This window comes from Schistocerca piceifrons, chromosome 2 (assembly GCF_021461385.2).
Source record: "Schistocerca piceifrons isolate TAMUIC-IGC-003096 chromosome 2, iqSchPice1.1, whole genome shotgun sequence".
Lineage (NCBI taxonomy): Eukaryota > Metazoa > Arthropoda > Insecta > Orthoptera > Acrididae > Schistocerca > Schistocerca piceifrons.
In genome coordinates this window covers 327,648,012-327,675,983 of record NC_060139.1, presented here as the reverse complement: position 1 = coordinate 327,675,983, position 27,972 = coordinate 327,648,012, and the positions used below count along the sequence as shown (strand labels likewise).

The 27,972-nt window shown below is 42.8% G+C and overlaps 1 protein-coding gene across 2 annotated transcripts in view; it reads left to right on the top strand.

The window, feature by feature from the left end:
- LOC124776575 (acyl-CoA Delta-9 desaturase-like) overlaps positions 1–27,972 on the top strand; it is a 136,911-nt gene that overhangs the window by 14,423 nt on the left and 94,516 nt on the right. Inside the window, exon 1 of one of the 2 annotated variants that reach the window (XM_047251623.1) lies at positions 16,030–16,056. The exons of the other annotated variant lie outside the window; for it this stretch is intronic. The gene's annotated coding sequence lies outside the window, so the exon portion shown is untranslated. Of the gene's footprint in view, positions 1–16,029; positions 16,057–27,972 lie in introns of those variants that run through there. 2 annotated transcript variants of the gene reach the window in all.

Sequence of the window (27,972 nt, the reverse complement as noted above, 5' to 3'; positions counted from 1 at the left end):
CACCGCAGACATTCATAGGCGCGCAAACGTGTCCGATCTTCTGCGTGCAGGCCGGCCGTACACAGCTGAGACTCCTGCAATGTTGGAACGAGCGGATTCTGTCATTCGAGGCGATCGACGAATCACAATCAGTAAGACCTCGCTGCTCCGCTGGAAGTATCTGTTGGCAGTGCTGACACACTCATCCACCACGTGGGGTACTCAAAGGGGTGTGCCAAATGGGTTCCTCGCCACCTAAGAGAAGACCATAAAGGGCAACGTAGGACCATCTGTGCGAAATCACTTGTGCGTTACGAGACTGATTGTGACAAGTTTTCGTCGAACGTCTTTACAGTCGACGGAACTCGGTGTTATGCATTTGAACCGGAAACGAAACAGCATTCACTGTGAATTGCGTCACACCACCTATAGTACAAAGAAAAGATCATTGCTGCACTCTCAGCTCGTAAAGTCATGGTAACAGAATTCTGGGACTCTTAAGGGCTTACTCTGTTTGAAATCCTCCCTCATGGTACAATGATCAACTCTGAAATGTATAGTGCTACCCTCAGAAAATTAAAGAAACTACTTCAGCGTGTTCATCGCCACAAAAATGCAAACCAACTTCTCCTTCTCCAGGACAACGCAAGGCCTCACACAATTCTATTCACGAGACAGGAGCTCACAAAACTTCAGTGGACCGTTCTTCCTCGTCCCGGATCTCGCGCCTTCGGATTTTCATCTATTTGGCCCAATGAAGGATACACTTCACAGTAAGCAGTGCATGGATGACAGGGAGGTTACTAATGCATCAAGACGGCGATTCCTACGTCGACCAGTAGGGTGGTACCATGCGGGCATACTGGCCCTTTTAGTGAGGTAGCATTGACAGTCGCATTGAACGGAGATTATGTTGAAAAATAGAGTGAGGAATAATATGGTGCCAGAATGATATTTTCACTCTACAGCGGAGTGTGCGCTGATATGAAACTTCCTGGCAGATTAAAACTGTGTGCCGGACCGAGACTCGAACTCGGGACCTTTGCCTTTCACGGGCAAGTGTTGTACCATCTGAGCTACCCAAGCACGACTCACGCCCACTCCTCACAGCTTCACTTCTGCCAGTACCTAGTCTCCTACCTTCCAAACTTTACAGAAGCACTTGCCCGCGAGAGGCAAAGGCCCCGAGTTCGAGTCTCGGTCCAGCACACAGTTTTAATCTCCCAGGAAGTTTAATAATACGGTGTATTGGAGTCTTGAATAAAACCAACTTGCTCTCAGAAAAAAAAATGTTGCATTTCTTATTGGACACCCCACGTATCTTTGTAAACACAGTATGTAAATTCTGAAGCTATTGTAAATGCAAGGTACACTGGCAGCCTTGTTACCAGCCGCAAATCAACTACGACTTTTCTACGCAAGTAGATGGTTTCTGGAACGCGCAGCTGTGGTGCACAGACTCCCGTTGAAGTATTACTTTGCGCTTTATAGTGGCTATTTTGGCGAAACAAAGACAGTGGAATAAATGGAAAACTTAAAAAATATAATCTGTCTTCGTCTGTTCATAGCACTTCTCTTACGTCAGCGTACATTTCGAAGTCACAGGGTCGTTATGAAATGATTTTTCTTTACTATGTCAGTAGGCAAGAAATGCGTTATTGTGCACACTTAATTGCAATTTACCAAATTGTGGTGGATTATACAAGGAATTACAAAAAATATCTATATATTTTGTTAAATTTCGCGAGAATACTATAAATTATTACAACAGTCCACATATATTCTTCTGCAATTGTGCTTATATTCCACCATAATTGAAATTCCACTTAACTGCCACAGATACTGGTTTCTGGCAGGCTGACATCGCAGTGAAGATCCTTACATAACGGCTGAAGTCCTGATGATGAAACTGTGACTTCAGAGACGCCCTCAGTCATAATAAAAGCGCTATGAAAATACAATAAATGGATTTGTACATAACTGCTACTCTAAGATTTCCAGTTTACCACAACTTACTGTTGCGCAAAACGAATGCTGAAAAAGAACAGAATTCCTATCGGCGAATTACTTTTCGTTCTGGGGACAGAGTGATATGAGGAGCGCTAAGCACGACGACAGCTTCCTCAATGGTGCGGCCTTGAAGTCACGGGGCAGTACAGTAGCACCTCATTTAGCGCTACTCTCTCCACTAATGTAGCAAACAGTGCCTGTAATTCCCGTTGCGAGCTAATGAGTTTTCCCCTGTGACCCTTCCTCTGTCGCCGCTTGAAATTAACAAAGCAATGTTACATGTATGATTTCTGAGGTTTTCCTGGTGTGAATCGTAGACGATATGTTTCCGGTTATCCATTCGCTGGGTGATGTCATTTTTATACGTAGTATTTCGATGAGCTTTCCAGTCTCTCAAGTAAAAGTTTGCAATAACAGAACTAAATGTATTTTTTTCCTTCCACCATACTAAACATTACCCCAACCACTGTATACGACTGTCAAACAACAATTGCACGTTGAGTACATTTGCAAATTTCATCAAAAAAGTTCCAAATTTCACATTTGCCAACACCGTTAATCACATCTGCTCTTTCAAAGAATTATAAATTATTTATCAATAGCATGTCGTCTAGAAGGACAACTGTAAACAGAAATACCGGGAGAATCAGCGTGCTATCTAAATATCAGGATCACCGAGTTACAACTCGTTCTTACTTGTAGGATGCAAGTGTCAATGTTGAGATTGCTCCTCATATTCGTGAAATTCAGACGACCGCATTACATGGAAGAGAAGTTGTGAATTGAAAACTCTCAAAATCACGAAGAATAGATGGACGCAACATAAACTGTAGTGTAGCACTTGACACAGTAGTTTTTATTAGAATAATACTGAGATACGGTGGGTCATCAGTAATTATGTAGGTGACAATGGGGCAAGTGGGTTAATATCTTCATATTTGTGACTGCCATTGAAACGTATGTCGAGGGCTGCACAGCTGTAACTTAGCTAAATCATTGTATAAAATGTTCTCGGGTTTCCAACCACGTCAGTTGCTTAAAACTACACGAGCTTTCGGCCAAGCACTCCTTGGCCATTGTCAAGTGTCATAACACTTGAAAATTTTATTCATTGTTATCACCGAGAGACTCTGCGTTCATACATAGCTAAATCATATTCCGAGTGATCTAACGCTAGTGCATATTTCTTTTGGTTGTAGATTTCTGTGTGTTTCTCGCTTGCTCTACTCAAATATTCTTCCTGCAGGCTCCTGTTGGCTTTTATATATCAGACAGTAGGCATTCACCTGTTGGAAAAACCTTTTCCTCTATGTTCCTTGTCTTCTGCTTCATTCATATTTTTTTAAGAGCTACTGAGGCAACCTAAGAGTATTCGTTATATTAACGTGTTTAGTTCTTTGTCTTTCCTAAGCTAGGTATGCTCAGTTCGTTCCTAATACACTGCTAGCCACCCAAAATGCAACACCCTGAAGGAACTATACAAATCAGACGAAATTTTTAGCATGCATTTTCGGCAACGAGAGATATATATGATTAGCATTTCAGCGCATCACGAGTGCCAGGAGCACCACCTGCAAGCGCTATATAAAGAAGAAACAGTAATCTGGAACCATACAGCAAGCTCCCAAGTGTCGCTCCCGCAGGCACCGTCAAGACAAGGTTACACTAATTACAAAAAAAAAAAAAAAATGGTTCAAATGGCTCTGAGCACTATGAGACTTAACATCTGAGGTCATCAGTCCCCTAGAACTTAGAACTACTTAAACCTACCTAACCTAAAGACATCACACACATCCATGCCCGAGGCAGGATTCGAACCTGCGACCGTAGCGGTCGCGCGGTTCCAGACTGAAGTGCCTAGAACCCTCGGGCACATCAGCCGGCTACACTAATTACAAGCCGCAGGGCACGCACAGAGATATTTAGCTGTCATGACCATACGCAAATGAAAGGAGAAGAAATGTAATAATTAATATGGAAAGTACCTTTTTGTTTGCACTCCCCAGTGAACTTCAGAGTATGAATGAACCTGTAGAAACCAAAGTATCATTGGGTGCGTCTCTAAGAAGTGTATTAGAAGCACTTGCTTATTCAATATACATAAACGACTCATTATATAGGGTCAGGAGCACTATATGCGAGTTTCAAGAATATGTAAGGACCCACAAGAGGGTATCGTAAGTATTTCTCCTTGGTTATTGAGTGGCAATGGTCTTCAATAGTGGTTAAGTGGAAAATAATCTCGGTAACTAGATGTCTGTGCGGATGTGGATATCTGCAAATATATCCGCAGTGATACGGGTAAAAGCCTTCAACGACATAGACATCTGCAGGTATATCTGCGGACTTCAGGGATAATAGCTGTTACTTTGTAACTAAATGTTCAAGGACAGGACAGCATGCGATTTTCGTCCATTTGGGTTACATGTAATCGATAATAATAATAATTACTTCGTTTTAAGTCACTATTATTACACATATGCAGAGTGCACCCTAATGCCATCGACAAATTTTCTGTGGTTGTCCAGGGTATTTTTTACGCGTTTCTGAATAAGGGCCCGTCGTCTTCGGTGGTCGTTTTATAGCCATGATGCGATACTGATAAACTCGTTTGGATACCCCAGTTACCTTTGTTTCGGTGAAAATACTTTCGTAACAAGTGACGTGTTTATAAGAGGTGTCCAGACCAGCTGCTGTGTGATATTAATTTTTATTTCTTTTGCCTTCCCTGCAGACCTATTTCGGCTAAATTACCGTTATCGAATGACGTATATATTGTCTAGATGGATTGATATATATATAACATCGCCGGCGGGAGTGGCCCTGCGGTTCTAGGCGCTACAGTCTGGAACCGAGCGACCGCTACGGTCGCAGGTTTGAATCCTGCTTCAGGCATGGATGTGTGTGATGTCCTTAGGTTAGTTAGGTTTAATTAGTTCTAAGTTCTAGGCGACTGATGACCTCGGAAGTTAAGTCGCATAGTGCTCAGAGCCATTTTGAACATATAACATCGTTGTCACCTGTATTTTGACTGTCTTGCCACATTTATTCAATTAAAGTTGTACCTTGTTTGTTATGACCGTAATCTGACATAGTAGCTCCAAAACTGTCGAATTACTGTCACAACAAATTGAGCAGTTCCGTAACACAACAAACATAGAGCGACAGTCAAAATACAATTAGCAACTATGTTGTACGTATGCCAGTCCATGTAGGAAATATATACATCACTCGATAATGGCAGTTTACCTGAAACAGATCTGTAGTGAAGTGAAAGAAATGGCACAGAATCTGGACGCTCCTTATAAACATGTCACTTGCTGACATCCTACGCTGCAGGCTCTGTGGAGCATAAACTTTCACTGCAAGCCTGTAATATGCTATCACCAAAACGTACAACTCTGTGTTTCACAGAGTTACGCGGAAACCCTCATAGAGATGCAAAAGTACTATAACGCCGCTTGCACCGCTGCGGGAACAGCTCAACATAGCGCTACTGTGCACTCTGCCATCGCATTCAGTGAAATACTCACACGAGGTGCAAATCGGCCAACTCCTCAGACCTCTTCATACTGCTGTGTATCACTACTGCATCGAACAAATATTACTGCCAGCAAAACTATCCCAAGGCAGAATGCAGCAATACTGAATGCAAGCTTGAGGGCGAAGTGTAATGTGAGCAAATTTATTTCCAAACAAGACACAAAGGGTATAACAAAGGCATTTACAGCGATACATTGATAATTTCAGTGCAATTCAGATACAAAGTTGAATGGGGTAAGAAATCAAGTAAAATCCAATGACTCTGTAACGAGACACCAGAGACCATTCTTCCCGTAGACTCAGAAAATGTCCCCGAACTAACTTCGAATTTTTGTCGGTGGTGTTCGGTTTCAGCTTTCATATTGGCTTCAGTGCAGTGTCCTGGAAAAAGTTGATGCGTTCTTGACATAGTAGCTCCAAAACTGTCGTATTACTGTCACAACAAATTGAGCAGTTTCGTAACACAACAAACATAGAGCGACAGTCAAAATACAATTAGCAACTATGTTGTACGTATGCCAGTCCATGTAGGAAATATATACATCACTCGATAATGGCAGTTTACCTGAAACAGATCTGCAATGACTAAATCTGGTACCATGATTTTGTTACTGGTTTGCCGCACTGTACATGAAGATCCTGTTTCCGTTCTACCAGCAGCTGCCTTACGGCTCAGTCATCCCTGTTTCGTTTGCGGTAACAGAGCTCACTTATGAATTAACTGCTACGATCGCAGGTTCGAATCCTGCCTCGGGCATGGATGTGTGTGCTGTCCTTAGGTTAGCTAGGTTTAAGTAGTTCTAAGTTCTAGGGGACTGATGACCTCAGATGTTAGGTCCCATAGTGCTCAGAGCCATTTGAACCATCTTGAATTAACCGCAAGCTTGCACAACAGTACCTGAATGTTTCTCTTGGATACTCCAGTCACTGGAATCTTTGTTTCGTTGTCTGTGCTATTCACAACGCAAATGATGTTCGGTATCCAATCAGTGACGTTCTTCTTAAATAGGCACCGAAGCGCCAAGCGACTGGTATAGGCATGCGTATTCAAATACAGAGATACGTAAACAGGCAGAATACGGCGCAGCAGTCGGCAACGCCTGTGTAAGACAACAAATGTCTGGCGCAGTTGTTAGATCGGTTACTGCTGCTACAATGGCAAGCTATCAACATTTAAGTGAGTTTGAAAGTGGCGTTATAGTTCGTGGACGAGCGATGGGACACAGCATCTCCGAGGTAGCGATGATGTGGGGATTTTCCCGTACGACCATTTCACGAGTGTACCGTAAATATCAGGAACACGGTAAAACATCAAATCTCCTATATCGCTGCGGTCGGAAAAAGATCCTGCACGAACGGGACCAACAACGACTGAAGAGACTCGTTCAACATGACACAAGTGCAACCCTTCCGCAAACAGCTGCAGATTTCAATGCTGGGCCATCAACAAGTGTCAACGTGTGAACCGTTCAACGAAACATCATCGATAAGGACTTTCGGAGCCGAAGGCCACTCGTGTACCCTTGATGACTACACGAAACAAAGCTTTACGGCTCGCCTGGGCTCTTCAACAACGACATTGGACTGTTAATGACTGGAAACATGTTGCCTGGTCGGACGAGTCTCGTTGCAAATTGTATAGAGTGGATGGACGTGTACGGATGTGAATCCAGGGAGCCTGCATGTCAGCAAGGGGCTGTTCAAGCTGGTTTAGGGTCTGTAATGGTGTGGGGGGTGTGCAGTTGAAGTCCATTGTGTATTTCTAAAGACTTGGGCAATTCCAGCAGGACAATGCGACACTCCACACGTCCAGAATTGATACAGAGTGGCTCCAGAAACACTCTTCTGAGTTTAAACACTTCCGCTGTCCACCAAACTCCCTAGACATGAGGATCTTTCAGCATATCTCGGCTGCCTTGCAACGTGCTGTCCAGAAGAGATCTCCACTCCCTCGTATTGTTACGGATTTTTGGACAGCCCTGCAGGATTCATGTTGTCAGTTCCCTCCAGAGCTACATCAGACATTAGTCGAGTCCATGCCACATCGTGTTGCAGCCCTTCTGCGTGCTCGCGGGGGCCCTACACGATATTGGGCAGGTTTACCAGTTTATTTGGCTCTTCAGTGTATTTATAAATGTTTAGTGCAACGCTGAAAATCGTAGCTCATTGACGTGGTTCAACGGCATAGAGAATTAATTTATATTTGAGAAATACGGTACGGTAAGCATTACGCGACGATTACTTGTAGCAATACTTAATTTGATGTTCCAATAGAGCCAACATATTCCACAGCATATTTCACAAACACATTTTATTTTATTACTACAGGAAGGTGTAATGTACGGTACTTATCAAGCATATACAGGTTGTGTAGTATTAAAATATTGTTCTGATTGGCTTCTACGGTTTTAGTTAGTGGAATATAAATCACGATCCCCAACTTCAGTAGACAAAAATTTAGGCCAAGGCCAATGCTATCGCCATAGCTTTCATGCGGTGAATAGGTTGATTCACAAAATTTAAATAGTCACCGATTCCAATGTGAATCAGAGTTTTGCGGATGCCGATGCCGGCAAGGAACTCACGGATTCGGATTTCCTTTATTTTAGCTGCGCAGATTTCTTATAATAGGAAGAAACTCAGGCGTAATAGTGCGAAACGATATGAAATGGCGCTAGTAAATGAAACCAGAAGTAGTCAACGCAAGGCTGCTTCTCTGGTAACCTCATAGAGGCAGCGATTGTGACCATTTGCGGAGTATTGCTCCAAAGGCTGTACTCCTCTTCGTTTTTACTTGATCACAGATATCTGGCTAATTCGGAGAAGTGTTGCCAGGACCACAATAGGTTCGACGCTTCATACGGATGTATAACAGTGAGACTCAAAAAGAAGACTGTGGCCAACGTTGTTCGCATGCTATCCTGATGCGTAAATTTCGAGAAATTAGGAAGAATACAAGACTTTTATTGCCTCTGTCATATCTATGTCGGTAGAAATTACGAAAATAATATGACAGAGTACCAATGTTGTAACTGACTCTTACTCGTAGGAACTGTGTTCTCTTTCATTATAATAAATAAACAAAAACCGTCTGAATCACTTATTTTATTACCGACTACCGATTTCAGTTTGCGCTACAGAACATCTTCAGGACTATTACGAAATTGACTATTCCTTCAGGCTCCAATGTGTGTCCGATCAACCTATCCCTTAATTAATCGAGTAGTGCGATACTTTTATGTTTTCACCGATTCAGTTCAGTACCTCTCCATTAGTTTTCCGATCTGCCCATCTATTCTTCAGTATTCTTCTGGTGCATTAACTTTTTAAAACTTCTGTTCTCCTCTTGATTGTGCTGTTCATCGTTTCACTTCGGCATAAGGTTACATTCTAGACAAATATATCCTGACATTTAAATATATTAGATGTTAACATATGTCCTTTTTGAGTAAAAGTCCTACCGGTCTGTATTTTAAATCCTCTATGCTTCTGGCATCTTCAGTTATTTTGTTTGCATGTAGTTAACGAGCCCGTCCTCTGCTTTTAGTGCCTCACTTCATAATATAATTCCCTACGTATCATCTGGTTTAATTTGAGTACATGGCTCAGAGCACTATGGGACTTAACATCTATGGTCATCAGTCCCCTAGAACTTAGAACAACTCAAACCTAACTAACCTAAGGACATCACACACATCCACGCCCGAAGCAGGATTCGAACCTGCAACCGTAGTGGTCACGCGGTTCCAGACTGAAGGGCCTAGTTGCCGGCCGCGGTGGTCTAGCGGTTCTAGGCGCTCAGTCCGGAGCCGCGCGACTGCTACGGTCGCAGGTTCGAATCCTGCCTCGGGCATGGATGTGTGTGATGTCCTTAGGTTAGTTAGGTTTAAGTAGTTCTAAGTTCTAGGGGACTGATGACCGTAGATGTTAAGTCCCATAGTGCTCAGAGCCATTTGAACCATTTTGAAGCGCCTAGAACCGCACGGCCACACCGGCCGGAAATTTGAGTAGATGCCATTACCCTGATTTTCCTTTCGTTTATGTTCCTCTCCTAATCTCTTTTTAAGAAACTACTGATGCTGCTCAACTGTACTTCGAGGTCCTTCGGCACATCTGGCAGGATTATACTATCACGATAAACCTTTCATATTCTTCAGTCCTTTTCCAGTTTCATTAATCAGTCAAGGTTTGAAAAGTGTAATCTTCTTACTAGAGAAATTTTACTTGCCCAGATCGCAATAGACACATATACACAATTAGTTTCGTCAGTTTAAATTTCTGTCTTTAGATCGTCTACATACGTCAACCATTGTGTCTCTCTAGTAAGAAGATTACGTTTTTCATACTCAGAGACCACTCTACTGCTGACAATATCAGGAAACAATGCCAGGTTTTCTTAAAATTAACAAACATGAACAAGCTGCAGCACCCTCCGACAATGTTTCATCTCTCGATGTTTCTCAAATTGGAAATATGTTCCACTCAAGAGCGCCATTGACTGAAACCTTCTTGAAACTCACCAAGATATTCTTAACTTTTTGTTTCTGAAACTCTTTGAATAAGATCTCGTATGGAATTTGCAGTAGTGATATGACTCTATAGTTATCGATATTTTTATTTTTTGCGTAGTGAAAGGATCAGTGATGGTATCTAACCAGTTCTCCAAATTCATGAAGTATTATTGCTTTGGGATGTTTATTTTTAGTCCTTCATTAGGGGTAGGTAAGCTCACTGAATAATACAGAGTGTTTAAAATTTCATGTTACGCACTTCTAGAGATTGTAGAGGGGACCTAGCAGATCAGGTTTTACATAGGAATTCATGTCTGGAAACGTCATCCAACGACGCTACGGAGCGTCCAAATTACACGCGCCGGCGCCTGTAAATGTATGTATAGACAGAGTTATTCCGTGGTGGTGTTACAAACTTTCTAGGATGATGGAGAAGGATAAATGTATCAATTTGAGGTAAAGGTCTCTGTACCGGAAACGAACGTCTCTAAAGTTGTAAGTGGAAACCGTTTTTGATACCTCTGACAGTGGAATACATGTACCTTTGTTGCTATGACGTAGGGTGGGAAACTTTCACAGGCAGTAGTACGGATCAAAACAAGTAAAAATGTCTAGTAAACATGGGCTCTAAAGTGTATAACTTGAGAGTTACGAGGTCTTGTTTAATAGAGGAGATGTGTTTCACAGTGGCGAAGAAGAAAAAGTGCTCATAGCTCCTCAATATGCATTTTGGAGCCCACGTTTACTCGAAATTTTTTCTTGTTTTGGCCCATACTACCACCTATAAACGTTGGCCACCCTACAGTATTAGCAGCAACAGTACCAGTACATGCATTCCGCTGAGGTACCAGAACGATTATTTTCGCATACAACTTTAGACTTTCTCTATTCCGGTACAAAGTCCTTTACCTCAAGTTGTACATCATCCTTCTCCATCATCGTAGAAAGTTTGTAACGTCATCACGGAATCACCCTGTTTATAAACACATTTACAGGCACCGGCGCCTGTAACTTGGGCGCTCTGTAGCGTTGTTGGATGACGTATCACGACATGGGTTCCTGTGTAAAACTTGATCTATTAATTCCTCTCTACAACATGTGGAAGTGTGTAACATGATTTGTGAAACACCTTCTATGTTAGTCACTCCTTTAAAACAGCAGACTAGTCACTTTGGAGTGCTATAGATGGTTCAGAGCTGGTACCAGGTGATCATGTGACCATGTACCACTGACGTAAGTCATGGCAGTGAAGTGGTGAGTGCCCAGAGATCGAGATGCCATACAAGTCGGCAACGCGAACCGATACCACAGACATTAGCGATCCGCAACAACCAGTTTGAGGCACTCCAGAAGACCACGCCTCCCTCTGAGCACGGCAGTGCCCTCGCATTGAGGTCAATATAGAGTCAAGCATAGAAAATCTCTGCCCAAGTTCGTGACCTCATCTGAAGGAATCAACATCATAGTGTAGGGCCAGCGAGTAAAGTTTCTGATGAACTTGTACTTCAGAACATGTTGAACATTGCTCCTCAAGAGAACAGTTTGTTAATTAGTACATCAAGTGAGGCTTTGCTAGTCCATGGCAGTTTTAAATTATCCAGTACTCATGTGGCAAAGAGGTGTGCCAAAGTTAAGAAAATCTTTTATTCTTTAAAGTAATAAAGTGAACTAATATTTCAAGTGTTCAAGTTTGATGAGCCTTCTTCCTGACCAATCAAAGAATCCACAGTTATGCCCGGATGAAAGTAGTTTCCTCTTGTCACAACAGTGTGTATGGGCCATTCATTTGTTTGAAATCAGCGCAGTGAGACGGGTCGACGTGGAGATACGACGGAATGTTAGAAACAAGCTGTCGTGTAGCAAATGGCACGTAAGGGACATGTGGTATCGGGTACCTGGCAAAGGCTGTCGCTCACAGTCTTCAAGGGGCCAGATGCCACAGTAACTGGACATTAGCTGACTGGTGTAATGTAGTGTGTTAAGCCGTGTCGCAGTTGTGCCTCTTATGAAATGACGCAAGTCGTCGAAAGCGTCGACAGCCCAGTGAGGGTGTAGATCAGGGAAGAGGTTGTTGTGTGATGTTTTAGCGCTGCTTTTCGTACCAAGTATTGGGCCCGCGAACAAGAGTCAGGATGTTTCCTTGAATGTAGTTTCACTCTGCAACAAAGTGTGCGCTAATATGAAATTAGCTGGAAGTTTAAAACTGTGTGCCGGACCGAGACTCGAACTCGAGACCTTGATGGGCAAGTGCTCAATCAGCTGAACTATCCAAGGGCGTCTCGCGATCCGTCGTCATTGCTTTACTTCCGCCAGTGCCTCGTCTCCTACCTTCTAAACTTCACAGAAGTTCTCCAGCGAAACTAGCTGGACTAGCACTCCTAGAAGATCTCTACAATATCCTTTCTTGCAGGAGTGCTAGTCTTACAAGTTTCGCAGGAGAACGTCTGTGAAGTTTGGAAGGTAGGAGACGAGGCACTGGCGGAAGTAAAGCTGTGAGGAGGGGTCGTGCGTTGTGCTTGGGTAGCACCTGCCCACGAAAGGCAAAGACCCCGAGTTCGAGTCTCGGTCTGGCACACAGTTTTAAATTGTCAGGAAGTTTCAAGTGTTTCCTTTCTTCCACATCTTCTTCATATGTATGCTGTGGATACTTCTATCGTTGAAGAAAACAACAGTTGTGTTTGTAGGGTTACAAGCACACATTCTCGGTCTGGCAAACATTCAGGCACCGCGCAGCATCTTGTAAATAGTGTGGGGCTATTAGTAACAGTGGATAAAACGCAGCAATAATCATCTCCCCAGTTGGCATCTCTACAGAGCTGATATTCAGTAAGTGGATTCTGGTGAATATGACACATCCGAAGAAATCTATAAACCTTCTTCCCCGCGGAACTGATACCATTTTTAAGTGTATAGCCGTGTTCGACGGTGTTAGCGTGTTGTCCCTTAGGGCCGATTAGCTTTTGTGGGTTTTGCTTGTGCAGGGTGTTTCTTAAGAGCGTATATAACAGGACATAGAGGCTGCTGCACTGAAAAGTGTGAGGTAGGGAACTTGGGGTCGGAGAAGCCAGCTTACTGAGACATGGAAGTAAACCTGTCTGCCCCTTTGTCTAGCATTCTTGTTTCCCAGCTTATTTACAGCTAACATGCGTAAAACTTTACACTTACTGTGCTACAATTGAAAGAAAATCAGCCCTCGGTCACTATTTTCAACAAATTAACCTGGTTTCGACACTGCTAGGAGTGTCTTCCTCAGAATTTAAAACAAAGAATGGTCTATATTCTATAACATGGTCACAGAATTATGACTAAAAATGTATGATAGAGTGTAAGTACGGAATCGTCGTGAAAGACTGGTAGTACTTATGTCATTTATAAAATAATAAATAAGCCAAAATGGTATTAGTCACAAAGATATTTAAGATAAAGAAAACTGTGATGGCGAGCCACTAAGGGCTGCTCGTTACTTGCGTGGTGCAGGTTGCGAGCAGCTCTTAGTGGCTCGCCATCACTGTTTTCTTTATCTTAAATATCTTTGTGATTAATACCATTTTGGCTTATTTATTATTTTATAAATTACATATAAGTACTGCCAGTCTTTCACGACGATTCCGTACTTACACTCTATCATACATGTTTAGTCATAATTCTGTGACCATGTTATAGAATGTAAACCATTCTTTGTTTTAAATTCTGAGGAAGACACTCCTAGCAGTGTCGAAACCAGGTTAATTTGTTGAAAATAGTGACCGAGGGGTGATTTTCTTTCAGTTGTAACTATTCACGGTCTCTGAACGTGCAGCCATGTACAAGATTTTACTTACTGTGCTGTTTATTTACACGTGCGTTCTTTATTTCATGCAAGGAGGACGAACCTCATTACCAGGAAGTCATGATGCAGCGTTTCTTTACTTTATTTGTCCATAAGGTGGCTCTGTTGTTCCGTATTTACACTGTCTCATGACAGAACGTGCTATAAATCAACGACAGACCCATTCATTACTCAGTGTTATTCAGAGACGTACAGTACAATACGATGGAGCAGTGCCGGTACAGTATTTCCTGGTCGCTGGATTAGAAGGGGAGGTCTTATTCCAAGGCCTGCGAGTTCACCTGACCTTAACCCCTTGATTATTTCCTATGGGGATAATCAAAGCCACTTGTGTACGAGGCCCCAGTAGATACAGAGATGGAATTAGTTTTCAGAATTGTAGCTGCCTGTATTGTACACTACTGGTCATTAAAATTGCTACACCACGAAGATGACGTGCTACAGACGCGAAATTTAACCGACAGGAAGAAGATGCTGTGATATGCAAATGATTAGCTTTTCAGAGCATTCACACAAGGTTGGCGCCGGTGGCGACACCCACAACGTGCTGACATGAGCACCGTTTCCAACCGATTTCGCATACACAAACAGCAGTTGACAGGCGTTGCCTGCTGAAACGTTGTTGTGATGCCTCGTGTAAAGAGGAGGAATGCGTACCATCATGTTTCCGACTTTGATAAAGGTCGGATTTTAGCTTATCGCGATTGCGGTTTATCGTATCGCGACATTGCTGCTAGCATTGGTCTAGATCCAATGACTGTTAGCAGAATATGGAATCGGTGGGTTCAGGAGGGTAATACGGAACGCTGTGCTGGATCCCAACGGCCTCGTATTACTAGCAGTCGAGATGACAGGCATCTTATCCGCATGGCTGTAACCGATCGTGCACCCACGTCTCGATCCCTGAGTCAACAGATGGGGACGTTTGCAAGACAACAACCATCTGCACGAACAGTTTGACGACGTTTGCAGCAGCATGGAGTATCAACTCGGAGACCATGGCTGCGGTTACCCTTGACGCTGCATCACAGACAGGAGCGCCTGCGATGGCGTACTCAGCGACGAACCTGGGTGCACGAATGGCAAAACGTCATATTTTCGGATGAATCTAGGTTCTGTTTACAGCATCATGATGGTCGCATCCGTGTGTGGCGACATCGCGGTGAACGCACATTGGAAGCGTGTATTCGTCATTGCCATACTGGCGTATCACCGCGCGTGATGGTACGGGGTGCCATTGGTTACACGTCTCGGTCACCTCTTGTTCGCATTGACGGCACTTTGAACAGTGGACGTTACATTTCAGATGTGTTACGACCCGTGGCTCTACCCTTAATTCTATCCCTACGAAATCCTACATTTCAGCAGGATAATGCACGACCGCATGTTACAGGTCCTGTACGGGCCTTTGTGGATACAGAAAATGTTCAACTGCTGTCCTGGCCAGCACATTCTCAAGATCTCTCACCAACAGAAAACACCTGGTCAATGGTGGCCGAGCAGCTGGCTCGTCACAATACGCCAGTCACTACTCTTGATGAACTGTGGTATCGTGTTGAAGCTGCATGGGCAGCTGTACCTGTACACGCCATCCAAGCTCTGTCTGACTCAACGCCCAGGCGTATCAAGGCCGTTATTACGGCCAGAGGTGGTTGTTCTGTGTACTGATTTCTCAGGATCTATACACCCAAATGGCGTGAAAATGTAATTACATGTCAGTTCCAGTATAACATGTTTGTCCAATGAATACCCGATTATCATCTGCATTTCTTCTTGGTGGAGCAATTTTAATGGCGAGTAGTGTAATTTGAAACACACCAAGGATTTTTTTCATGGTGCGTCAGAATCTTGTTCGCCGATGTCATGCTTGCATTGAGGTCAGTCTCAGTACATTTTCTAAGAGGCAGTACAAACTGTTCAGTGGAGCAGCCTCTACGCCGTGTTAAATTTTTGCACGCTCTTACGGAAACACCCCGTATGAAGCCGGCGGCTCTCCTCCTCGTGCGAGGATGCAACTGTAGGGGCGGCTTCCTGCGGTCAGCTGTAGCGGCCCTGGCGGGGAGCGGAGGTGGTGGGGGCCGTGACTGCACCTACTGGCGACCCGGCTCGCCGACGGCGCCTGCACTGTCTCTTGCAACTTCCCCGCAAGAGGACGGCTGTCACACCGCAGCTACCCCCGCCAAGGTAAGCAGGACACGCCGAGCCTCGTCTACAGCCACGATTTGGCACCCATTCATTTTTGCTCACCAGTTCTAGAGTTGTACTAGGATGGTTTCGTGGACTTCTGATCAGGCACCCTAAGTAAATTGTTCCTGACTATTCACGTCGACATGTCATTGTTACTACTGGTACTTAGTGTGTGTTATCCGTAGCTTTACGATATACTGCGGTTGGATTAAATAGTTTTCTTAATAACTAATGTCAGTTGGAACTATGACATAGATAATGGGAGGGAAGGGCAAAGGAAAAACTACGTATGATTGAGAGAAGACTTAGACGCAACAGTTCTACTAAAGAGTCTGCCTACACTACGCTTGTTCGTTCTCTGCTAGAATGTTGCTGTGCTGTTAGAGATCCTTACCGGAAATGATTGACGGAAGAAGTCGAAGAAGTTCAAAAAAGGGCAACTCGTTTTGTATTAGTGCGAAATAGGGGAAATAGTGTCACAGATATGATAAGCAAGTTGCGATGCTAATGATTAAAACACAGTCGTTTCTCGATGCGGCGAGATCTTTTCAATAAATTTGAATCACCAACTTTCTTTTCTGAATGTGAAAATGTTTTATCGTTACCAATCTACATAAGGAAAAATGATCATCATAATAAAATAAGAGAAATCAGAGCTCGCACGGAAAGATTTAAGTGCTCATTTTTTCCCACGGGCTATTGTGGAGTGAATAGGTAGAGAAATAGTCTGAAGGTGGTTCGAAGAACCTTCTACCAGGCACTTACGTGTGAATTGCAGAATAGTCATGTAGATGTAGATGCAGATGGATATAAATAATGTGCTTAAATTGCTAACAATCAGTGAAGGATATTTTATTAATTAAGGGACCTTATTGTGGTTCCTGATGTTCAGAAGACTGGTCGATTTCATTTTTATGCACAGTACTTCGAAGACCGACCAGACTTGTTCAGGTGCTTCGAGCTGTCCTTGCACGGACTCAAACCAAATTGTGAGAAATATTGTTGGTGTCGCACCAGTACATACAATACCTCACTGTCTGCCTAGAGTGCACACAGCGAATGCGTACAGTAACCCCGTTCGCAGCGTATGAAGAAGGCGACTGGGTCGGTCATCGAAGAATCGTGCAGAAAAATGCAGTCAACGGCTTTACCGAACAACCGAAATCTCGTATATTTCTGACATGGCCAGATCTGGGGTGATCTGCAATGCATGGTAACTGGAGAAATCTCCACAATCCAAGATCGCTAAAAAGCATTTCATTGGATGAATGGTTTCGACAGCGCTATGTTGTCGCCATCAGATCTTCTGCTTTTGAATGTTTACAACATATTACCCAACAGTTTTACAATTCGCTTCAGATTGCATCTGTGCACTCATTACCATCGAGATCGCTATACGTCTGCATGTCAAATGTAGTTATGTTAATGTTTGCACATGCCGATGTGCAGTGATCTTCATCGTAGTGACGTGTATAGATGCAATGTGAAGTGATTTTAGCACTGATGGATAATATATTATGAAAATTCAAAAACACAAGATCTGATGATGACAGCAGTGGTTTTGTATCGAGCTTGGCTTGTTAAATTTTCTTCAGTTACCCGAAATCTCCTCGTTAACTAATCAAGCTAGGGGAACTTGCCCGATCGTATAAATGATTACATGTTGGGAGCAGTTCGTGGTCATGTGGTAACGCTGTTGACTCTAGGTCACGGGGCCCCGAGATCGATTCCCGGCAGAGCTGGGGATTTTCTCCGCTCGAGACTGAGTGTGTGGGTTGCCCTCATCATTATTTCATTATCATCGACGCGTAAGTCGCCGAAGTGGCGTCAAACAAAAAGACTTGCAGCAAGTGGCCGAATCACACAAGGAGACTCCTGACTAATAATGCCGTACGCGCATTTGAGACCGAGCGAGGTGGCGCAGTGGTTAGCACACTGGACTCGCATTCGGGAGGACAACGGTTCAAACCCGTCTCCGGCCATCCTGATTTAGTTTTTCCGTGATTTCCCTAAATCGCTTCAGGCAAATGCCGCGATGGTTCCTTTGAAATGGCACGGCCGATTTCCTTCTCAATCCTTCCCTAATCCGAGCTTGTGCTCCGTCTCTAATGACCTCGTTGTCGACGGGACGTTAAAGACTAATCTCTTCCTCTCCGCACGTTTCATTTCTGAATTTACATTTCGGGGAAATGTATGAACATATCTGTCTTCTAGCCCCTGTTCCGCAATCTTGTGTTCTACTGCAGGCGAAAATAAGTGTTTTAACAAAATTAGATGGACGATAAATAGCATTAAGAAACTACCTTTCACAAAGACGGTAGAGATCAAAAAGAGCAAGTACCTTTTCTTTATGGTACCTAAACGTGTTGTCGAAAAGTTCTTGTAGAGTGTAAATACTTTACGGTTAAAGGAGACCACTCACCGAAAAATACAAGCGTTGAACTGTTGATAGACAGAGTTATCATTTGACGACCTAGAGTAAAATACACAAACACACGCGGTGTTGGGACATAGGCGTCTGTCTGCGTGTGAGTGAGCGTGTTTGTGTATGTTCGTGTATTTTACTCTAGCTCGTGAAAGGATAACTCCGAAAGCTAGCAAGTTGTCCTTTTGTGTGTGCCTATCGACAGCTCAACACCTCTGCTAAACATCGAAGTCATAGAAATGACAAGGCGATATATTTCGGATGCTTTTTTCCCCTCACACAGTTCACCATCTGTTGACAAGGAAATGTATGACATTCGATCCATAAAATTTTAAATGACAGCATTCCAGGACTTCAGCTGCCTTTAAGACACCTGACAGCCATGAGGCCGACGTGTAGGTCACATGTGTAAGCATGTAATCCTTCTATAAAGAGTGGCGAGGGGATATCTTGAGCAGGGTCCGTTCCAAATATGTACTTCGCGTTAATTCAGACACCAAAGAAGAATTCAAACAATCTGGCGCTCAAACTTAGCACAGGCGTTTGTTGTGTGACTCAACGATTTGTAAACCTGTTTCACCCGGAAGCGCTTGCGTGAAACTTGAAGACAACTTAATAGCCGTTCTCATCCAGCTCTCTGGCATTTGCACTCTGTCCGTAGAATGCTTTGTGATAGCATACCAGAACTTCAGAACATAAATACAGTGCATGTCTGCAGTTCAAGTGTCATGTACTGGATAGAAGAAATAAATAACAGAAAAAAGGGGTGCGAAATTCTGTTTAGCGGTTCAGGCTGTTTAGCATTTGTGACCTAAAGAATGTGTGATAATGAGAGCTACTTCAGGAAACTGTTAATGGAAAGGCGTAGGCGACAAAGCATCAGGTCAGCTGAAACAAGTCATGACAAGAAATCGATCATTGGTTTACTCACGGAATCATTTCATAGTCCATATAAAAAGGTTTATGGAAACAATAGAATATCTAAATCAGTGGGATCAGACGAGAATTGAAGATCGCTCCTCCATGTTAGATGCAGTATGTATAGTCACATAAAATATTTCAGTCTATAGCATTTTTATTTACTGAAAGACCAAAGTCAATTATTGCTTTGGTTTCTTCTTCTTCTTCTTCAGAATGGGTAATCTCAGGTGTTACAACATACAACTTCTTTGGTTAGAATGACTATGAAATTCGCCGAGTAGTTGCTCACTCTATGCCACTGTTGTCCGCTTCCTGTATGCCACTACGCAGAGTTTCGTTATTTACCAGCATACTTATCCCGGATCACTTTTGTTTTACCCCTTATGTCATCCAGTCCAATTGTGAGTTGATGTATTTTTGTTACTTGTTTTAGGCACAGTTTGTAGAGCCTCGTTCTGTCCCAATAAGTGAGAAGTTATATTTTAAATAATGCGGCATTGTCGTTGAAATATATGCATAAGACATGAAAAATCTCGTCCTGATCATGTTTGTTTCATTTGCAAATGTAACTGATGATTTCCTAGCTCCACCATCTCTGAATTTTATTGTATGTAGAAAATTTATTTGGTAAATAACTGCTGGAATTATAAACGCGCAATCAGATGCATGTTCTGCTCGTAGGCGATTTACTGTTGAGGTTAAATTACAGATCATTTCTGCTAGACAGTGTCTGATAGTTTGTTTCGAACCACTTCAGCCTTCAGCTGCACGCCTGCACAAATTTTAACGTTCCAAGATATTTCAGAAATTTTCGCGTAAGTACGATGACAGTGGAAATAATCCGCAAGGAATTTGTGTATGGATTCCGATACATTCAAGGTCATTCGAAAATTTAACGGGCTACTTTCTCGCTGTCTATTAGTGTGAACAAGGAAAACACCATATCTTCCAAGAAACCAGTTCTAAAATGTACATACACAAACAAGCGACGAATGAAAATTTATACCAAGGCCGGGACTCGAACCCGGGTCATTTGCTCACTAGGCAGATGGACTAACCATACGCCATCTTGGTACAGTGGGTTCGTATGACTGCACGGACCACCCTAGCATGACTCCCTTCTCATTCCAAATCTCCGTTCATTTATCAGCTCACTCGAACAGAATTGCAGAGGCTCCCCAACTGTATTGGAATAACACCTCAGCATCGAGCGAAAAGGGGGATCCTGCCTGAAACTTAGGATTAGATGTCTGAGAAATGAGAAGGTCTATGGAACCATATACTTTAACTTGAACAACTCCAGGACTTCATTATCGACAGTTCCAATTTCGTATTTAAAACATTCTTTACTTAATCGTAGATGCAACTAGTATTCTCGAAAGTTACATTCAATAATATTCTTTCAAATGCGAAACGAGTTAAATGTCGGAATCCCCTAATGCGCAGTAATACTTTCAATAGACCCAGGAGCTCGTAAGCTAAGACACCAGTTTCAAGAACTATATCTGTTACTGCAACACGCAATCGGAGTGTAAATAAGAAGACAGAACAACTATCTGACTTCGAAAACACGGTCACATTTCGCTGCTTCGTGCGATATGCAGTATTTCGGTCGAGGCAGTCTTGTGATGTAAGACTAACGTCTGGCCTGTCTGCCGTTAAACACAACAGCTTCAATGGTTTCGGCAGCGGATTCTTATCTTCAGAAAACTAATCGTTAATTATGCAGCAGACAGTGAAACACCTACTGACAATTTTGTCGAAAATGACATTGTGGCTAGAAGAATACAGCAATGAACCTTGTTTAAACAGCATATTTGTTATCCCTCAGTACCAGACGTACAGATTTTTACAACGATTTCTGGTTGCAGTTCAAAAAAAATCTTCATGTCCGCCCTGTGTGGATATAGTGGGCCATTGAATCTTGCTCTATTATCTATTGCTGAGCCATCTAGGTCAGAAAAATAAGAAATACCACATGGGCATTTAAACAAAACGTTTCTCACACTCGACTAATTTATGCGCACAATTGACATGACGTAGTCCTCTCGTTACGCAGAACGAGAAATCGTGTATGCAAATTACTGATTGACCCATGTGTGTGTTGTACATGTATAAAAATAGTTGCTGTTTTAACACTTAAACACCTTAATGTAAATAACTACGTTACACGTGTATGACCTGTAAGCGGGAATGTAGTTTACCCATTTCGTCTATACGTGGTCTTTGGAGCCCTTGTCCAGCTGAGTGCCACAAAACAATTGAAGGAAGAGGCAACAAGTAAGAATTTTTTTCGTTCCGGGGAGTACATACAGTATCCTTTATAGATTACAGAATAAATAGGAAATATTGTAGTCTGTAAAAGCAATGCATTATGCTGGGTACTGTTTAGTAATAATGGAATTTCAAAGTTGTATAATCCAATTTACGAACGCTACATAAATAACATTTTATTTTAAAAAAAACGTATCTCTGAATAACTGTAAAAGAAACAAATCAATTGCAGTCACTCTGTAGCAAAAAATGTGAAAGAAGTGAGGTATGTTCCCATACAACGTCTCGTTGACCTAGAAATCTTGGAGGGTTACACTGATCGATCGTGCTTGGTTTCCCCTCGACTTGGTTGGAGATGACGAAGGAAACGCCCATGGATTTGGTGAAGGAACTATCCCGGTGTTTATAACATACGGAAATCGGGATAATGGATCTAGGATGGATAACTGGATTAGGTCCAGAAGGCTACCATCCCAGAAAACTAATCAAGCGCCATAATAAACTGATGTGTCGGCAGCTGGGCCAACACCTTGTAGATCGAGATGGCTGAAAATGCACGCTAGACTAACGCAGACGGGCGTGAAGTACTGGAACAGGCTACGTAATTAATGCTATGAAGAAAAGTATGTAGCTGGATTAATACTTATCTTTAATCAATCATTGTGGTACATCGCTCTTGACGATACACAGGAGACTTTAATTACAATCACTGTAAGGCTAATGGCGCCTTGCTAGTTGGTAGCCATTAACTTAGCTGAAGGCTATTCTGTCTCTCGGCTAATGAGAGAGAAAGGCTTCGTACATCTAGTCGCTAGCTAGGTCGTCCGTACAACTGGGGCGAGTCTTGTTCGTATCACGAGACCTGCCTTGTGGTGGCGCTAGGTCTGCGATCACACAGTGGCGACACGCGGGTCCGACATGGACTAAATGGACCGCGGCCGATTTAAACTACCACCTAGCAAGTGTGGTGTCTGGCGGTGACACCACATAAACGTTATCATCCTGGATGGCAGTATACACACTAAGACGATTCTGCGTGCTGATAAGAGCAGACTGAATACATTCGCTTGAGATTTGTGGATATTATCTTCAGAGCGCACTTAACAACAACGAAAGCGTTCGTGATCGGACCAAACAAGTGACGAGACGATGACAGTATCACATAACCTCCTCAGTAAAAATATGTCCAGGTATCAACTTTCAGTGCCTTGAGTTCTTTGAATACTTGCCCACTACGTGTGCTGTGTGTTGACATACTGAAGATGTAGAAAGGTTTCTCCTCACTCAAATTACCGCGAAAGTGCAAGGCAAATGTAATTTTTCACAATACAGAGTTCAAATGCTTTCTCGTCCAGCCTCAGATGAAACATAAAAAGAATACTTCGTGGTTCATTTCTAGGCTGTAGTTAATTTTCCTTTCGATTGTTACGTAAGCAATATTCGAGGCGTCGCAACACACTACCAACTCCTGCATGAAAACCAGGTGAAACTACCTCTTGAAATGACGAAGTAGCTGACACAAGGCTCTGCCACTGACGCACGACAGACGTGAGAAACCCGGTGCACGAGAGAAGAGATAAGGGCAATTTTTGTTAACTGTAGAGACGGCTAGCGTTACGGAACGCTGAACGAGCTAGCTAGGAGCACGAGGGAGCATGCGAGACAACTTGTTTTCGTCTTAGACTTCCTTAATTTAGTTTCACTTAATGTTTCAAAATCACTTTGTTAACAGCTGTAAACAAATACAGGGTATAAGAAAACACATGAAATTTTCTCCTTGTAATGGACTGTCAAAGATAAGCACAGAACACGTTACCAGGACGGAGAAGAGCAACAAAATTGAAGGTCGAAGTTTACCTTATTAAAAGTCGACTCTATAGAAAAGAATATCAGTAGAGCCCTTCACGGATAAGGCAGTTTAGACCCGTGTCTGCAAGTCGTTTATTCGAATCCGTATGTCTTTTATCCACATCCTCATCAGAAGGTATCAGAATTGTGTAAACCATTTAAAACTGTTCAAAGCTCCGATGGTAAGTTTGTGTGTGGCCGAAATTGTCGTCTGCTGAAGTCGGACTTTGTAATTTATATCCCATTCACTAAAAACATAAGTGGCAGATCATAACAATATGCTAATACAACGTAGCGTGTTATATGTTTGTTACGCTCCGGTACTTCGCAGTTTTCTGTCGTGATAAATGAAATGAATTTTGGGAAATATTTTGTGGAACACACAGGAAACACAGAACTCAAATGACGGCATGTTACCAGTTGTCGTAACATATTATATGTTTCAAAGTTAGTCATATAGTTAATTTATCAACCGCATGTTATGTTTACGTACGATGCTTCTCAGTGTAATAAGCTTTACAGTGAGTACTTTGTAACTGTATTAAACAAGAACGTTGGGCCAGAATGGAATGCACAGAACAAATGAGAAACCGTCATCGTTGGATTGGAAGGGGAAGGCATATCCCATGGCCAGCGTGATCGCCCGATCACACACCTTGAGACTCTTTCCTCGGGGTTTCGTCAAGACGTTGGTGTGTAAAAGCCTGTAGAAGCGGATGTAGAGCTGCTTGCGAGGCTCCAAGCTGCCAGTCTGCTGGTACAGCAGACACCAGTGATCTTTGAGGGACTGCGGCAGAACATATTGCGCCGTTACCACGCATGCATTGAGACTGGCGGTCGTCACTTCCAACAATTACTATGCGGTGCGTTGTTATGCGATGTGCGCTGAGCATGCCCACAACTCAATAAATATTCCCGTTGGTTCCCTATCTCAATACAATTTGTTGTGAACCCACTATAGCCTGTTTCAATTTGACCCAAAAGGTTTGAAACACCATGTAGAGATGGCTTCTATCTCGCTAACGAACTTGAGTAAGCCGTTGGCAGCAGGCTGGATGACAGCTAGCGTTCTCCATATACATATCCTTTGGCGTTTTCTACGGAGCATTGTAAGCAGATTATGATGTGTCGGCAGCTGGGCCAACACCTTGTAGATCGAGATGGCTGAAAATGCACGCTAGACTAACGCAGACGGGCGTGAAGTACTGGAACAGGCTACGTAATTAATGCTATGAAGAAAAGTATGTAGCTGGATTAATACTTATCTTTAATCAATCATTGTGGTACATCGCTCTTGACTATACACAGGAGACTTTAATTACAATCACTGTAAGGCTAATGGCGCCTTGCTAGTTGGTAGCCATTAACTTAGCTGAAGGCTATTCTGTCTCTCGGCTAATGAGAGAGAAAGGCTTCGTACATCTAGTCGCTAGCTAGGTCGTCCGTACAACTGGGGTGAGTGCACGTTTGTATCACGAGACCTGCCTTGTGGTGGCGCTAGGTCTGCGATCACACAGTGGCGACACGCGGGTCCGACATGTACTAAATGGACCGCGGCCGATTTAAACTACCACCTAGCAAGTGTGGTGTCTGGCGGTGACACCACAGATTACTTATCGAAACGTTTTTTTTTTTTTTTTATTTTCCTGTATTTCCATATTGGAAGGCGCTCATATGTTGTTAACGCGCCAGTTGTCCTCACCAATTTGGAGGTCATGATGCGATATGTTATTTTAATAACGTCTGTATTACTGTTGCCGACCGGAAGACTTGTGTCATATTCAGTAATCGTACTACTTTGTATTTCACATTATTGTAAGTAACTGAAATACAACACTGGATTCATGATAAAATTTCCTTTGCCTGTTTGAATATACGATATTGCATGTAACCAAGCAGTCTTTCGCGACGAATTTATTGCATAATACGTTGTCGGTGCACTTGTCACGTTAACTATCTATGAAAATTCGAGCTTTCGGCATTACCCACTGTTGTCGTCATAAGAAAAGTCTCTGACTGTTTAAGAAGTCATACGGATATTACAGAAGTACCAATGTCCACTACTTTCAGAGATTACATTGGCGCCAAGGATGAAACGTCACTCACAGCCCCTTTATTTGTATAATACAGTACGTAGCATTATTCAGTCACTCCATGTGAGGTTGCAGAGGTGTTTTCCACACTTGTAAAGAGAATACTGGGATCATAATTTCCCCACAAAAATAAATGATGTCAAAATAAAACAACTAAAGCTGTTGCTATGATTCTCCCTCTTTTGTGGAGTGGAAAAAAGGGCTTGATTTTCTAGCATCCAGGCTCTGTACAGTTACTGATAAACATTCAAATACACATGGCCTTCTGATACTTGAGTCGCTGTTGCTTAAAGTGTGGGCCACATCACATCTGCATGATTCATTTACTTCATCGGCAGTTGCGTTCCTGAGGAAGACAATGTGACTGTTGCCGAAAGCTCGCGTTTTCATACAGAATTAACGCGGTAAGTGCACCGAGAACGGTCTGTGGATATAATACCGCATAACTGCTTTCGATAAGGAGATCTGAAGCCACGAATAAATGCCCTCGGATCGCTCTCTGGGCAGTACGGTGCTGAGGCTTTTGTAACAGGTGACGCCGTGGGTTGTGGCTGAGTGTGTTTGCTGACAGTCTGCTTCCAGTGCTCCGTCAGCAACGTGTGACGTACGTTTCAGGGACTCAGAGAGCGGCGCAGTTCCAGCAGGCTTACTCTCCCTCGACGCCCGCCACACACGTCGATAGTGGAAGTATAGCTTCAAGGCAGAAATTGATAATTTTATTGCAACAGTCGTCATTCCAGCTTATCTTCTTATTGCACTTCTCCTATCGCTCCCTTCAAGGATGCATACATGACTTCATGCCAAGGGGCCCGGGTTTGATTCCCGGCTGGGTCGGCAATTTTCTCCGCTCATTTCATCACCAGTGGAAGGCAACGGGAAACCACCACAGGAATCACTTCCCTAGACGCTCATGCGGTGGACCTCTCTGAGGAGGCTTCCCCTATGACAAGACCTGCCGTAAGGCAGAACACGAAGTTTTTTTTTACATGACTTCAGTAGTGACTTCATTCCCCGTAGGAAGAATGGTCTATTAAATACATCGTTTAAAATTTTTCTGTATCTGTTTTCCAAGTGTTTCTTCTCCAGTCAGCTCTGTATATGGGAAATAGTTTTTTTCATTTTTCTTTTTTTTATATACACTGTTTCATTTAATTTCAGTTTTCACTGTGTTATGCGTAACAGTGACTTGTAGACTTATGATGCACTACACTTTATGTTCGCCATAGATGGTCCACCATGTTTTGTGTCCAAATAATACAGGACTAGGCATCTAACACTGAACGCTAAATCCACTTGAAAATCTAACATTTACATGTAGAGTATCGTGATCTGAGCAATTAATATTTGGCATCAACAATAAAACAAAAACATACGTTACCTACGATGTGGTAAAAAAAGCTTCGGACACGCATTGTTCATCGTTCTCAGAACGCTAGAAACGCAAATAACACACCACCTTTTAGTACTATTACGGGTTTAAGTTTTAAAGATGTCTGCAACACCGCATATAGATCATTTTCCCCATATATCGTGACACATGATGGAAAGTAACACAACAAAGGTTGTACGAACTGGTATGCCATGCTAGCAAAGCTTTATCATATCAAGAGACGTTCGACAGGTACAGAGGGGAGCTTTGAAAAGACCAGTCTACCAAATCCACTTTTTATTATAATGATAGCCGAGGAAACCTCTGATTCTGAAGTTTTGAAACTGTATACAAAACAAACTATTGTCTAAATTTTTCGTAAAAATCTGTTTTTTTGCGATAGACTAATACTAATGATCTAAGCAATAGCAGAATAAAACGTCCTGGTCATAACACAACCTCTACCTAAGCTTTTTTCGGCTGAACACAGATATTTACCATTCGAAAGAATTTACCATATCCAAGCACGTTCACTTGAGTGTCACCTCCTTTGTTTCATGTACCAATATCAGACTTATCTGCACTATTCTAGGCGACGTGGTTAGTAACTTGCGGGTTGCAGCACAACCACGAAAACTTCGCTGTCAAGAGATCGTTCTCTCACTGACGTCAGTATCTGATCTCAAACGCAAGTCTTCTACAGCACTTCACAACGGCATCTTTCGACTGTTTCCTATATTGCGCTTTGGGGTTTCGGCACTCTCCAACAGTTCGAAGACTGTCAGAACGATATCTAGGCTTGGTATCTCTTTGACGTTCTTCTTTCACAGTTTCGTTGTGAACATTGCACCAAGGCGCAGTATACTTCTACAAAGTGTCTGTGACGTAATGACCGAACCTACGATCTCTTCAAACGCCCTATTTCAATTCATTCATTTCTCTCCTTTGACTCCTAACAGAAAATATAATTGTGGTGCTAACTC